The sequence below is a fragment of the Oncorhynchus masou genome, unplaced genomic scaffold, assembly GCF_036934945.1.
Source record: "Oncorhynchus masou masou isolate Uvic2021 unplaced genomic scaffold, UVic_Omas_1.1 unplaced_scaffold_1689, whole genome shotgun sequence".
In the NCBI taxonomy this organism is placed as follows: Eukaryota; Metazoa; Chordata; class Actinopteri; order Salmoniformes; family Salmonidae; genus Oncorhynchus; species Oncorhynchus masou.
This window is the reverse complement of record NW_027007038.1, coordinates 56,314-71,905: the sequence shown is the minus strand read 5'-3', so window position 1 is coordinate 71,905 and position 15,592 is coordinate 56,314. Positions and strand designations below refer to the sequence as shown.

Sequence of the window (15,592 nt, the reverse complement as noted above, 5' to 3'; positions counted from 1 at the left end):
ACTACAACTATTACTACTAGTAGTGCTTCTACTACTACTAATACTACTACTACTAATACTACTACTACTGCTGCTGCTACTGCTACTACTACTACCGCCCACTGCCACTACTACTACTACTACTACTACTACCACTCCCACCACTACTACTACTACTACTGCTACTACTACTACCACTCCCACCACTACTACTACTACTACTACTACTACTACTACTACTACTACCACTCCCACCACTACCACTACTACTACTACTACTACTACTACCACTCCCACCACTACTACTACTACTACTGCTACTACCACTCCCACCACTACTACTACTACTACTGCTACTACTACTACTACTACTACTACCACTCCCACCACTACCACCACTACTACTACTACTACTGCTACTACTACTACTACCACTCCCACCACTACTACTACTACTACTGCTACTACTACTACTACCACTCCCACCACTACTACTACTACTACTGCTACTACTACTACTACTACTACCACTCCCACCACTACTACTACTACTACTGCTACTACTACTACTACTACTACTACCACTCCCACCACTACTACTACTACTACTACTACTACTACTACTACCACTCCCACCACTCCCACCACTACTACTACTACTACTACTACTACTACTACTACCACTCCCACCACTACTACTACTACTACTGCTACTACTACCACTATTACTTCTTACTTATTTTTCTTATTCCTATCTGCATTTCTTTAAACTGCATTGTTGGATAGGGACTCGTAAGTAAGCATTTCACCGTAAAGTCCACACCAGTTGTAATCAGTTTTAATGTGACTAATACCATTTGATTTGATTTACTATTACTATTGTTTCTACTACTACTACTACAACATACAGATGCATTTGGCCCGCTGAAGCAAGTCACAAAATTCATAGAAAATACCATTCTAGTTTTTTGATCTTATTTGTGTATTCCTCTATCATTGTGATAATTCAAGTAAGACTGGAGATCCAGAGATATATGAATTGTTTATGACAACCACTGTAATATTACATGAAGGGTAGCCAATATATTACACCATACATGCAGTACAGACATACATTCATTATAACACAATGAGACCTTGCTTTATATTGATGGTGGTATGAATGCCAACTGCCCATTGGTGTATATTGACACACATTGGGTTGTGGCCCACAGGCCTATGAGGAGAGGTTTAAGAAGTCAATGTTGTTTTTGATGAGATAGTAGACCATGCTTGTCCAGAGCAGGCCTTTGAGACAGAGGCTCAGTAAGGGGCTTGTGTGTGGGTTCCTGATCTGGACCTGGACTGGACAGCAGCAGTCACTGAGGGGGTCACTTAGGGGTCACTGAGGAGGTCACTGAGGGGGTCACAGCAGGCTGTCAGTGGCCGCTGGGGTAGAGCAGTGAGAAACATAGTCAAAATAATACATTTTCTTTCTGCTTCATTATTGTCTTGACTTTCATAATGTGCGACCTCACCCATGTAGATATGGCTGCTTGGCGTAATGTGCTGTTGGATGTTTGTTCAGGACTTATTGAACATCCATGTACCTGTGACAGATCTCGTCGACAAGCCAGCTCTTTCTCTTTTTAAACGTCTTTCAACAATGGTCATGAAGAGACAGGAATGGTGACCATGGCAGGAGCGGATTTACATTGGCTGATGTTTTTATTTTTTTATTTTACCTTTATTTTACTAGGCAAGTCAGTTAAGAACAAATTCTTATTTTCAATGACGGCCTAGGAACAGTTGGTTAACTGCCTGTTCAGGGGCAGAACGACAGATTTTGTACCTTGTCAGCTCGGGGGTTTGAACTTGCAGTCAATCTCAGTCCATCACCGTCCATCACCATCCAACATAACCCTTAGAACCTTCCCTCTACAAACTAATTAGGCTAAACAAGGAAGTGAGATGGGGAAATCAGAAAGCACCTAGTTCTCACAGGTAAACGTTATATGCCCAAACTCAATATGATCATTGTGAGATTTTCTCCAGTTTTCATAGTCAAACTGTAGCAGGCTCTCTCTATCCTTGATTTGAACCCTTCGCCTTTCAAGTCCCACTTCATTGCACAGTGTTTTCAGGCTCTATTTTTTGGTATCAATTGAGCTTGTGGATGAGTTTAACCCATGACTGACTTAGATATGATGTGTCTGTGTTTATTATACAACGACTTAGAATAAGCCAATGGTCAGTATTCATCCTAAAGGGCTTTGGTTGACGCCTTTCCCAAAATATGTTTCTTTAATATCGTATATCATTGGATGTCTTCCCCATCAAATGTTTCTTGGTGTTTTGCTCTGTCCTCAGCAATATAATTGTCACGCCCTGGTCTAAGTATTTTGTGTTTTTCTTCATTTATTGGGTCAGGCCAGGGTGTGGCATGGAGTTTTTGTATTGTGGTGTGTTTTGTCTTGGGTTTTTGGTGTGTATGTATTTGTGATTGTAGCTAGTGGGGTTATCTAACAAAGTCTATGGCTGTCTGGAGTGGTTCTCAATCAGAGGCAGGTGCTTATCGTTGTCTCTGATTGGGAACCATATTTAGGCAGCCATATTCTTTGAGTTTGTCGTGGGTGATTGTCCCTAGTGTCTTGATGTCCTTGTGCTGTGTTATTTGACACCAGTTTAGGCTGTTTCGGATTTCGTTTATTTGTTTTGTAGTGTTTTGTATTGATTTGTGTTACGTTTGTTTTATTAAACATGGATCACAATAGACACGCTGCAGTTTGGTCCGACTCTCCTTCACCATTAGAAAACCGTGACAATATAATGAAACATTTAGGAGCAAAAATGCAGAAAAGTAAACCAAAACTGGAAGCCAGAATAGCAAATATCTCCACAGCTACTGTGAACTTCCCAGGAGAGCTGACATAAGCTGGGATAAAGGTGATCCAGACCGCACAGAATATGAGCATGCTGAAGGTGATGAATTTGGCCTCATTGAAGTTATCAGGCAGCTTTCGAGCCAGAAAAGCCAGCACAAAGCACAAGAGAGCCAGGAGTCCTATATACCCCAACACAGCCCAGAAACCAATAGCTGAACCCACATCACACTCCAGAATGACCTTTTCCGAATAAGTCTTCATGTTCTTGTAGGGGAAAGGAGGGGAGACTGTTAACCAAAGAACACAGATCAGGACCTGTATGAGAGTGAAAGCCAGAACACTGAGTCTCTGCTGTAGAGGACCAAACCATTTCATGACATTACTGGCTGGAAGTGTAGCCCTGAAGGCCATCAACACCACTATTGTTTTCCCCAGAACACAAGAGACGCAGAGGACGAAGGTGATCCCAAACGCTGTGTGGCGCAGCATACAGGACCACTCAGAGGGCCGGCCAATGAAAGAAAAAGAACACAGAAAACACAGAGTCAAGGAGAAGAGCAGCAGGAAGCTCAGCTCAGAGGTATTTGGCTCTGACGATGTGAGTCTGTCTGTAGTGGAAGAATATCAGTGTTGTCATTGTCAGACACCCACCAAACACAGAGAAGGTTACCAAGTATAACCTTGAGTTCCCCGATGGTAATGTACTCCCATCCCTTTCAAATTGCAGTTATCTCCCTCTTCGTTTGACTTGTTGCACATCTCGCTGCATCTGAAAGCATAAACAGTTTGATTATGTACAGCGAGTACATCTTTAAATCGACCAGTAAAGTGATGGCTGAGATTATTCCCCACGTGAACAGAAATGAAGGCGTAAAGCTACGAGCCCTGAGGTCTGACTTGTGGTGTTGCTGACCCGTCTGCACATGAGATGCTGTTGAAGCAGCAGACAGGTTTCTTCTTAATGAAGGCCCGGCTGGTCCCTGGCAGACAGCTCTCACTGCAGGTAGACCTGGGTACATGGAACACACAGATGCACTTTAAACCAAGGGATCCCTCATATTTAGTCACAATCACACATAACCATACATTATTCTTTAATACAAAACGTTCACTGTAAATAGACTTGGCCTAAAGGAGCACAGTCACACACAAAGCCATTCAGAACAGTTACACAGACCATCTCCCTAACAGATCAATGGCCTGCCCAGACAGCACTCAAACCTCTGGCTCTCTGGCTGGGAGGCATCATAGTAGCCAATGGTCTCAATCAAGATGTACCCTATGTTATCCATCAGCCAGTTGACCAGGCCGTAGACCTCCGATACGTCTCCCTTCCCATCAAATAACACCCTCTCAGCATGCTGACCAGGCCTTAGCCATCAAATAACCCCCTCTCACCATGCTGACCGGGGTATAGCCATCAATAACACCCTTTCACCATGCTGACCAGGCCTTAGCCATCAATAACACCCTCTCAGCATGCTGACCAGGCCTTAGCCATCAACAACACCCTCTCAGCATGCTGACCAGGCCTTAGCCATCAATAACACCCTCTCAGCATGCTGACCAGGCCTTAGCCATCAATAACACCCTCTCAGCATGCTGACCAGGGCATAGCCATCAATAACACCCTCCCAGCATGCTGACCAGGGCTTAGCCATGGATAACACCCTCTCAGCATGCTGACCAGGGTATAGCCATCAATAACACCCTCCCTGCATGCTGACCAGGCCTTAGCCATCAATAACACCCTCTCAGCATGCTGACCAGGGTATAGCCATCAAATAACACCCTTTCACCATGCTGACCAGGCCTTAGTCATCAATAACACCCTCCCTGCATGCTGACCAGGCCTTAGCCATCAATAACACCCTCTCAGCATGCTGACCAGGGCATAGCCATCAATAGCACCCTATCACCATGGTAACCAGGGTATAGCCATCAATAACACCCTCTCATCATGCTGACCAGGGTATAGCCATCAATAACACCCTCTCAGCATGCTGACCAGGGCATAGCCATCAATAACACCCTCTCAGCATGCTGACCAGGGCATAGCCATCAATAACACCCTCTCAGCATGCTGACCAGGGCTTAGCCATCAATAACACCCTCCCAGCATGCTGACCAGGCCTTAGCCATCAATAACACCCTCTCAGCATGCTGACCAGGGCATAGCCATCAATAACACCCTCTCAGCATGCTGACCAGGGCATAACCATCAATAACACCCTCCCAGCATGCTGACCAGGGTATAGCCATCAATAACACCCTCTCAGCATGCTGACCAGGGCATAGCCATCAATAACACCCTCTCAGCATGCTGACCAGGGCATAGCCATCAATAACACCCTCCCAGCATGCTGACCAGGGTATAGCCATCAATAACACCCTCCCAGCATGCTGACCAGGGTATAGCCACCAATAACACCCTCTCAGCATGCTGACCAGGGCATAGCCATCAATAACACCCTCCCAGCATGCTGACCAGGGCATAGCCATCAATAACACCCTCCCAGCATGCTGACCAGGGTATAGCCATCAATAACACCCTCTCAGCATGCTGACCAGGGCATAGCCATCAATAACACCCTCCCAGCATGCTGACCAGGGTATAGCCATCAATAACACCCTCCCAGCATGCTGATCAGGGCTTAGCCATCAATAACACCCTCTCAGCATGCTGACCAGGGTATAGCCATCAATAACACCCTCTCACCATGCTGACCAGGGTATAGCCATCAATAACACCCTCTAACCATGCTTAGTGTTGAAATTCACATGGGTGAGGTAATGCAACACCAGGAGGTCTTTTTAAACACAATCTTGCTTTCTCCACCTTCCTCGCATCACAGGCTACAGGTGTTATTTATTGGCTTAGTAAAGCCACAGAGTTACAGGCTACAGGTGTTATTTATTGGCTTAGTAAAGCCACAGAGTTACACGCTACAGGTGTTATTTATTGGCTTAGTAAAGCCACAGAGTTACAGGCTACAGGTGTTATTTGTTGGCTTAGTAAAGCCACAGAGTTACAGGCTAAAGATATTATTTGTTGGCTTAGTAAAGCCACAGAGTTACAGGCTAAAGATATTATTTGTTGGCTTAGTAAAGCCACAGAGTTACAGGCTACAGGTGTTATTTGTTGGCTTAGTAAAGCCTCAGAGTTACAGGCTAAAGATATTATTTGTTGGCTTAGTAAAGCCACAGAGTTACAGGCTAAAGATATTATTTGTTGGCTTAGTAAAGCCACAGAGTTACAGGCTACAGGTGTTATTTGTTGGCTTAGTAAAGCCACAGTGTCACAGGCTAAAGATATTACTTGTTGGTTTAGTAAAGCCACAGTGTCACAGGCTACAGGTGTTATTTGTTGGTTTAGTAAAGCTACAGATTTACAGGCTACAGATGTTATTTGTTGGCTTAGTAAAGCCACAGATTTACAGGCTACAGGTGTTATTTGTTGGTTTAGTAAAGCCACAGTGTCACAGGCTACAGACGTTATTTGTTGGCTTAGTAAAGCCACATATTTACCGGCTACAGGTGTTATTTGTTGGTTTAGTAAAGCCACAGTGTCACAGGCCTACAGACGTTATTTGTTGGTTTAGTAAAGCCACAGATTTACAGGCTACAGGTGTTATTTGTTGGTTTAGTAAAGCCACAGTGTCACAGGCTACAGACGTTATTTGTTGGCTTAGTAAAGCCACTCTCAGATGCAGACACGCTGAATTAACAACCGTTTAATAATCCAACAGGGGCAGGCAATAGGCTGGTAAAGGCAGGCAGGGGTCAGTACACCAGAGGTGGGGCAACGGTACCGGACAGCAGGCAGGCTCAAGGTCAGGGTAGGCAGAGTGGTCAGGCAGGCTCAACGTCAGGGTAGGCAGAGTGGTCAGGCAGGCTCAAGGTCAGGGTAGGCAGAGTGGTCAGGCAGGCTCAAGGTCAGGGTAGGCAGAGTGGTCAGGCAGGCTCAAGGTCAGGGTAGGCAGAGTGGTCAGGCAGGCTCAAGGTCAGGGTAGGCAGAGTGGTCAGGCAGGCTCAACGTCAGGGTAGGCAGAGTGGTCAGGCAGGCTCAAGGTCAGGGTAGGCAGAGTGGTCAGGCAGGCTCAACGTCAGGGTAGGCAGAGTGGTCAGGCAGGCTCAACGTCAGGGTAGGCAGAGTGGTCAGGCAGGCGGGATCAGAGTCAGAACAGGCAATGGTCAAAACCAGGAGGGTGAGAAAAAGAGAGACTGAGAAAAGCAGGAGTTAATAACAAAAACACTGGTTGACTTGACAAACAAGACGAACTGGCAAAAGACAGACAGAGAACACAGGTATAAATACACAGGGGATAATAGGAAAGATGGACGACACCTGGAGGGGGGGAGACAATCACAAAGACAGGTGAAACAGATCAGGGTGTGACAGCCACAGAGTTTCAGGCTAAAGGTGTTCTTTTTTGGCCTTGTTACCATAGTCACTGTTGGTTCTGATGGCCCCCACCCAAGTACAGCCAAAGTATTTGACCAGCTGGGCCGTGGCTCTGCTCATGCAGAGGTCACTAGAAACGGTTCTGAAGTATGAAGGGCATTGCCTTCTGTTACTCAGACAAGCACAGGTGGCTGAATGACTGAGCTTGAAGACAAAAAAACACAAAACAGTTCATTTTAACACACTGCTCTGATGTTGCCATTCCGTTTAACGTAGCACATAGGCAAGACAGTATTTTCACCTAGTATCATCTCTGCCTTTCTTTTGTATTAATACATACAGACAGGCACTCCCTGACTCACCACAGGTATGTAGAAGGGGTCCATGGTACGTGCCATGCCAGACACTCCCTGACTCACCACAGGTATGTAGAAGGACTCCATGGTACGTGCCATGCCAGACACTCCCTGACTCACCACAGGTATGTGGAAGGGCTCCATGGTGCGTGCCATGCCAGACACTCCCTGACTCACCACAGGTATGTAGAAGGGCTCCATGGTGCGTGCCATGCCAGACACTCCCTGACTCACCATGGGCATGTAGAAGGGCTCCATGGTACGTGCCATGCCAGACACTCCCTGACTCACAACTGGTATGTAGAAGGGCTCCATGGTACGTGCCATGCCAGACACTCCCTGACTCACCACTGGCATGTAGAAGGGCTCCATGGTACGTGCCATGCCAGACACTCCCTGACTCACCACAGGTATGTAGAAGGGCTCCATGGTGCGTGCCATGCCAGACACTCCCTGACTCACCACTGGTATGTAGAAGGGCTCCATGGTACGTGCCATGCCAGACACTCCCTGACTCACCACAGGTATGTGGAAGGGCTCCATGGTACGTGCCATGCCAGACACTCCCTGACTCACCACTGGTATGTGGAAGGGGTCCATGGTACGTGCCATGCCAGACACTCCCTGACTCACCACTGGTATGTGGAAGGGTCCATGGTACGTGCCATGCCAGACACTCCCTGACTCACCATGGGCATGTAGAAGGGCTCCATGGTACGTGCCATGCCAGACACTCCCTGACTCACCACTGGTATGTAGAAGGGCTCCATGGTATGTGCCATGCCAGACACTCCCTGACTCACCACCTGCATGTAGAAGGGCTCCATGGTACGTGCCATGCCAGACACTCCCTGACTCACCATGGGCATGTAGAAGGGCTCCATGGTATGTGCCATGCCAGACACTCCCTGACTCACCACTGGTATGTGGAAGGGGTCCATGGTACGTGCCATGCCAGACACTCCCTGACTCACCATGGGCATGTAGAAGGGCTCCATGGTACGTGCCATGCCAGACACTCCCTGACTCACCACTGGTATGTAGAAGGGCTCCATGGTATGTGCCATGCCAGACACTCCCTGACTCACCACTGGCATGTAGAAGGGCTCCATGGTACGTGCCATGCCAGACACTCCCTGACTCACCACAGGTATGTAGAAGGGCTCCATGGTGCGTGCCATGCCAGACACTCCCTGACTCACCACTGGTATGTAGAAGGGCTCCATGGTACGTGCCATGCCAGACACTCCCTGACTCACCACTGGTATGTGGAAGGGCTCCATGGTACGTGCCATGCCAGACACTCCCTGACTCACCACTGGTATGTGGAAGGGGTCCATGGTGCGTGCCATGCCAGACACTCCCTGACTCACCACTGGTATGTGGAAGGGCTCCATGGTACGTGCCATGCCAGACACTCCCTGACTCACCACTGGTATGTGGAAGGGGTCCATGGTACGTGCCATGCCAGACACTCCCTGACTCACCACTGGTATGTGGAAGGGCTCCATGGTACGTGCCATGCCAGACACTCCCTGACTCACCATAGGTATGTAGAAGGGTCCATGGTGCGTGCCATGCCTATAGTGGAGGTGGTGGTTTCCCCTATGACAGCGTGTACAGTGGTTGGGCTCGGTTCAGCTCTGTGGCCCCTCCTCATATCCGTTTATCAGATTCAGGGACACCTTCACAGAGGGTGAGGCACGAGTTAAAAGGATCCTGTAGCCCAGAGACAGCTCCTGGCAGCAACTCAGAGCTTTTATTGATCTCCACTATGGAAAAGATCATGTTCTGGTTGTACCGGAGTTCACCTGGGTCCAGCCTGCAAAGAGGAGATCTAGTACTGTCACTTCAGTTTTAGGAAGTGATATCCCAGGCAGATACAGATGGTTTTCAACACGTTCTTTTAAATATTATTAGTCTTACTCCGTGATTATACATGTTTGTATATGTGAAAAAGAGATATAAATGTGTTTTTCAACACTTTCTTACCCTTCACACTGGATGCTTTCTGGGTTGACCTGCGGTGTTTGATTCACACTGACTGGGTTTTGGTGAAAGGAGAAAACTTCTACTAAATTGATTTCTCCCTCGTTTGAGAACTGTGACAGTTATTTTGTTCCATCACGTCTGCACACAGGCTCCCCAGCCTTAGCTGTGAGTGTTAGAGGAGTGATCACCAGGAGGTCTTCCAGCTGCGGTGTCTCACATGTCTGGGTCCTGACAGCACTCCATCTGTAATCCTTGATATGTTACCGTTAATGATGGGTGTGATGCTATAGGAGATTATCCCTCTCGTGGTGTGGGGGCTGTGCTTTGGCAAAGCGGGTGGGGTTAAATCCTGCCTGGTTGGCCTGTCCGGGGGTATCGTAGGACAGGGCCACAGTGTTCCCCTCACCCGGCCTGTCTCAGCCTCCAGTATCTATGCTGCAATAGTCTATGTGCTGGGGTCTAATTCTCCCATCTCTCTCTCACCTCCCCTCCCGGAGGACCTGAGACCTTGGACCATGTCTCAGGACTACCTGGCCTGATGACTCCTGGCTGTCCCGAGTCCACCTGGTCGTGCTGCTGCTCCAGTTTCAACTGTTCTGCCTGCGGCTATGGAACCCAGACCTGTTCACCGGATGTTCCAACTTGTCCCGGACCTGCTGTTATGGACTCTCTCTCTCCTTCTCTAACGCACCTGCTGTCTCAACCTCTGAAAGCTCGGCTATGAAAAGCAAATTGACATTTACTCCTGAGGTGCTGACCTGTTAACCCTCTGCAACCACGGATTATTATTTGACCCTGCTGTTCATCTATGAACATTTGAACATTGTGAAGAACCATCTGTCCTTAATGGCCATGTAGTCTTATAATCTCAATCTGGCACAGCCAGAAGAGGACTGGCCACCCATCAGAGCCTGGTTCCTCTCTAGGTTTACTAGGTTCCTGCCTTGCAAGGGAGTTTTTCTTAGCCACGGTGCTTCTATATAAAAATAAATAACTGTGCTTCTCCACGCATGCACTTCGTGTAGCCTAGGACTATAGCCTACGGTATGTATAATTTGATTGAGACCATACTAAACAGCCTACAGACACACTTGATGTTGCTCGCAGTGCGGAGAATCAGAGATGAAGGGCGGCATGGGGTACACATGGAGATGTAGCCTAATAAGCAACTCATTCTAAAACAATTACAAATATTGAAATGTCAACAATTACAAATTACATGACCCTCTTCTGGACTAGATTAAAAAAATACTAAAACATCCCCCTGAATTCAATTGAAAGCTTTTTTCTCCAGGTCCCTGTTCTGTAAACTACATTACTGTGATTTTACATGACTTTTCCCCATGATGTGTTTTTTGGTATTTTTCTCTGGTTTAAGTAATATGATATAACACTTTGGACCAAATATACAGAAAAGCAACCCAAAACTGGAGGACAAAATGGCAAATATCTCCACAGCTACTGTGAACTTCCCAGGAGAGCTGACATAAGCTGGGATAAAGGTGATCCAGACTGCACAGAATATGAGCATGCTGAAGGTGATGAATTTGGCCTCACTGAAGTTATCAGGCAGCTTTCGAGCCAGAAAAGCCAGTACAAAGCACAAGAGAGCTAGGAGTCCTATATACCCCAACACAGCCCAGAAACCAATAGCTGAACCCACATCACACTCTAGAATGACCTTTTCAGTGGCGTGGGCTGTGTTTTTGACTGGGAATGAAGGAGCGAGAGCTAACCAGAGAACACATATAACCACCTGTAGGAGGGTACAGCTGAACACACTGATTCTCTGGAGAGGAATAGAGCACTGGGGAACTGTATTGCCTGGCATTGTGGCCTGGAAAGCTATCACCACCGCTATGGTCTTTGCCAGGACGCAGGACATACACAGAGCAAAGGTGATCCCAAACGCTGTGTGGCGCAGCATACAGGACCACTCAGAGGGCCGGCCAATGAAAGTAAGAGAACACAGAAAACACAGAGTCAAGGAGAAGAGCAGCAGGAAGCTCAGCTCAGAGTTGCTGGCCTTGACGATCGGAGTTTCTCGGAAGCAAAAGAATATCAGTTTCACCACTATGGTTAAACATGCTCCAACCAATGAGATTGCAGCCAGGAGGATTCCCATGGTTTCGTCAAATGAGAGAAATTCCACCACCTTTGGGACACAACGACTCTTGTCTCCGTTGGACCAGTATTCCAGGGAACACTGTGTGCATTTAGCTGAATCTACAAAGAAAATGCTATAGTCAATCTGATCTATAGTCAAGTTGTGTATTATATTCTAGAAGATAACACATTTAATATTTCATGTATCTTTTTGGTAAGTGGATTTGGTTAGTATCAGTCAGAGCGACATCAGTCCCCATACAAGAACCGTTTTTGGTTCCAGGTAGAACCATTTTGGGTTCCATATCAAACCTTTTCCATAGAGGGTTCTACATGGAACACAAAATAGTTCTACCTGGAACCAAAAAGGGTTATCCTATGGGGACACCTGAAGAACCCTTTTGGAACCCTTATTTCTACGAGTGTGGAACCGGCGGTGTTGTCAGTTGTCTTACCTGTTAGGTTGCTGATCTCTCCAGCAGCACAGGGGATACAGGAAAAACAGCAGACTGGCATTCCTTTGATCTCTGCTTGGCGGTACCCTGGGAGGCAGCTGTCACTACACACAGACCGAGGCCTCTGAAACACAATACAACACCTGCTCACTCCCTCTTCCTGTCTCTCTCTCTCTTTACTCCTTCACTCACAATATTAAACCCATTGGTTACACAATCATTCAATTCATTCTCACAGTATTTGTCAACAGATTTCTCCCATCAATTAAAATATATTTAATGTAATAATCTGTATTTTCTTTAAGTACATGTACCTGGTACCATGTGTTTTCTGTGTAACTGTGTACCTTTAAGGGATTGCCAGCCCATACAATCTGTATCCCATTCATGGCAAACTGGTCTCCTTTTGGGAGAGAGGCATTGTAATTCCCCACAGTGACAAACACAGTCTCTCCTGTCTGGTCTCTCTGCCAGTTCACCAGCTCATAGATGGCTGTGGGGTCTCCGTTCTCATCAAAATACATTCTCTCCCCAGACTTCATGATGAAGTTTACATCTCGCAGGTATCTCAACACCTGCAAGAGTTAAAATAATCAACATGGATTATAATGTAAAATTCATACACATCACTGTCACCATAGGAGAATGCTTTTTGGTTCAAGGTAGAATAATTTTTTGTGCCAGGTTGAACCCTTGGGTTCCATGTAGAACCCTCTATGGAAAAGGGTTTATATGGAACCCAATATGGTTCTACCTGGAACCCAAAGTGTTCTACTTGGAACCAAAAAGGGTTCCTTAAAGGGTTCTCCTATGGGGACAGCTGAAGAACCCTTTATGTTCTAGATAGCACCTTTTTTCTAAGACTGTAGATTTCAAGTACTTTAGAAATAACATTGTGTGATTGTAAAAATGTAGCAATTTCCTAAAACCTGTCAGTAAATAATGAAATCGGTTTAACAAAATTAATGTTGAATCAGTATAACAAAAAAAACTATCAGTGGCCAATAGAGGTAGCCACTCACCTGTCCTGGCTCGATGCTGTCTATGTGTGCACAGTTCCTATTCCCACCTTGGCCTTCACCGTGCCTGCAGGTCAGCAGGTCATGTATGGAGTGGGCCACAGCATACACTGCCTTATACACATTATTAGAGAACCTCAGCTCGGAAGTGTCAGTAAAGGGGTTAATGATTTCCTCTAGTCTCTCAGACCCAGAGCACTGCCTCTGCCTAGGCCCACTGTCTTTCTCCTGCTGAGGGGAAAACCTGCAGCTGAAAGTGGTCTCCCAGAATTCTCTGAGCAGGGTGTTGTTTGGATCCTGGGCTGGACCGACCCGGAGCAGGAACTCTCTGAGGCCTGGGATCTTAGACTTACTGATGGTGAATCCCAGAGTACCACTGAGGACAGCAGAGCTCCTCCTAGTGGCCAGGCGATCAATAGTTGTCCAGGACTCACTGCCCACCCACTGCAGCCCGGTCAGGTTCTGGGCCAGTGCCTCCTCCAGCAGAACAGCCATCTCCAACTGAGACAGAAAGGCCACCACAACCTTGGAGCTGGCCCTGCTAATCACCTCAACCACCCTGGCTATCTGCTCCCTGGGGTTGTTCCATAAGATAGCCTCAGAGTACTCTATACACACGCCCTCCAGACCGGCAGCCTCCATGAAGGTCGCCATGCCGTTGTTGCCATAGGCATTGTCACTTCTAACAGCCCCCACCCAGGTCCATCCAAAGTATTTGACCAGTTGGGCCAGGGCCCTACTCTGGTAGAAGTCACTGGGGATGGTTCTGAAGAAGGAAGGAACTCCTTCCTGTTACTCAGACAAGCACAGGTGGCTAAGTGGCTGATCTAGATAGAACAGGAGGAATAAGACAATAAGTAAACATTTTTCATCAGCCAGAATTGTTCAACTGTATGTGTGACTTCATTACCACTGGTATTTGAAAAGCTGCTGTGGATCGTGACATCACAATAGTGGAGGAAGAATCAGAGGCACCGATGATGGCGTGGACTGCTGATTGGCCAGAGCAGGTCTTTCCCACCGTCCTCTCCTGACCGTTCATCAGAGCCATAACCGCACGCATGGAGGACAGAGTCGAGCCACAACTATCATATATCCTGTAGCCAATAGAGATGTTTGGGAGCAGAGAACTGCTGTTATTGATCTCTTCGATGGCGAAGATCATGGTCTGAGCTAAATGAAAATCTATGAGGTTCATGCTGTGGAAACAAAAGTGGAACAAAAAGCATTGCATTAGTTTCGTCTGGTAGAAGATGTGAAACTGCAGAAATGACCATGGTCTGATTTCATTGTCAGGTTCAGTTCTTCTTTGAATCTTATGATTCCAATTTTATTTTCTATTTGTCAAAAAAATGGTCAAGTCAATGACACATAAATCCATCACAGAGACTGGGTGACTGTGAAACAGCTTACCTGGAGCAGATGAGAGGAGGTGGTGTGTCTGTGAAGGAGAGCGGGGGCTCTGAGATTTCGGAGTGGATGGAGAAGGCTCCTCCGATAGTCACGTCTCCTTCCTTGGACAGCATAGGGAACTCTGGTCTTCCCAGTATCCGACAGAGAGCCTCCTCTCCCTCTGCCCAAAAGGCTCCTAACACCCCCATCACTACCACCCATAGTAGCTGCATCACACTCTCTCACACACACTCTGTAAGAGGCCTCCTAATGGAATCAGGGAAGACCTGACCCCCACCCCCTAAAATGTCTGGGTTTTATGCATGCTGGAGACTGTGACGCTTTCTTCTAAGCAAATCAGAGAAGGATGAGGTCATAAGGGCTGTCTTTTGGCTGTGCTACTGCCAAAATACACAACACAACAGTTCTATAACAAATACCCTGCATTATATATTCAAACTCCTGCATATTTAAGTTAGACCAATGTTGTTATCCACATTTTCCTAGTGAGTGATAACGAATACAGATTGTGTGTGTTTTAGGACTGCTAATGTCAGCACACAGTATACAGGTGGAAGAAGGTGTCAAATTCAAGTCCTTTGTGTGTATAGTTGTGCTTCCCTCTCAACCCTGCAGGTTTTCCTAAACCTTAGCCTCCAGATGTAATCTCTCAGTGTACACCCTAATCACCAAACCTTATTAGAAAACAGATGTTCACACACCTTGCTCACAAGTTTTTATGGGATATGGGGAGCATTCCTAACAAACTTAAAACTGAAATATGTCTGATGTTGACTTACTATTTTCTTATAGGTTGAGTCTCTGATGAGCAGTAGCGTCGTTCCACGAAATGAGTCCGATTTGCATCCCTTTAATATTTTAAGTAGAAATTGTGCCCCAATATTGCATTTCAAAAGCCTGTTGTTTAAAATGAACATTATATTTTTTTAATGTGTCAGACTCGTTGAAGTGTACAAATTCAGCATTTTCACATGTCTGTCTGTGCACACTGTGGCTTCTCGAA

The 15,592-nt window shown here is 46.6% G+C and overlaps 1 pseudogene; it reads right to left on the bottom strand.

Annotated features, from left to right (window-relative positions):
• Positions 1–2,262: 2,262 nt before the first annotated feature.
• LOC135531978 (extracellular calcium-sensing receptor-like) lies at positions 2,263–14,750 on the bottom strand (annotated as a pseudogene).
• Positions 14,751–15,592: the final 842 nt, after the last annotated feature.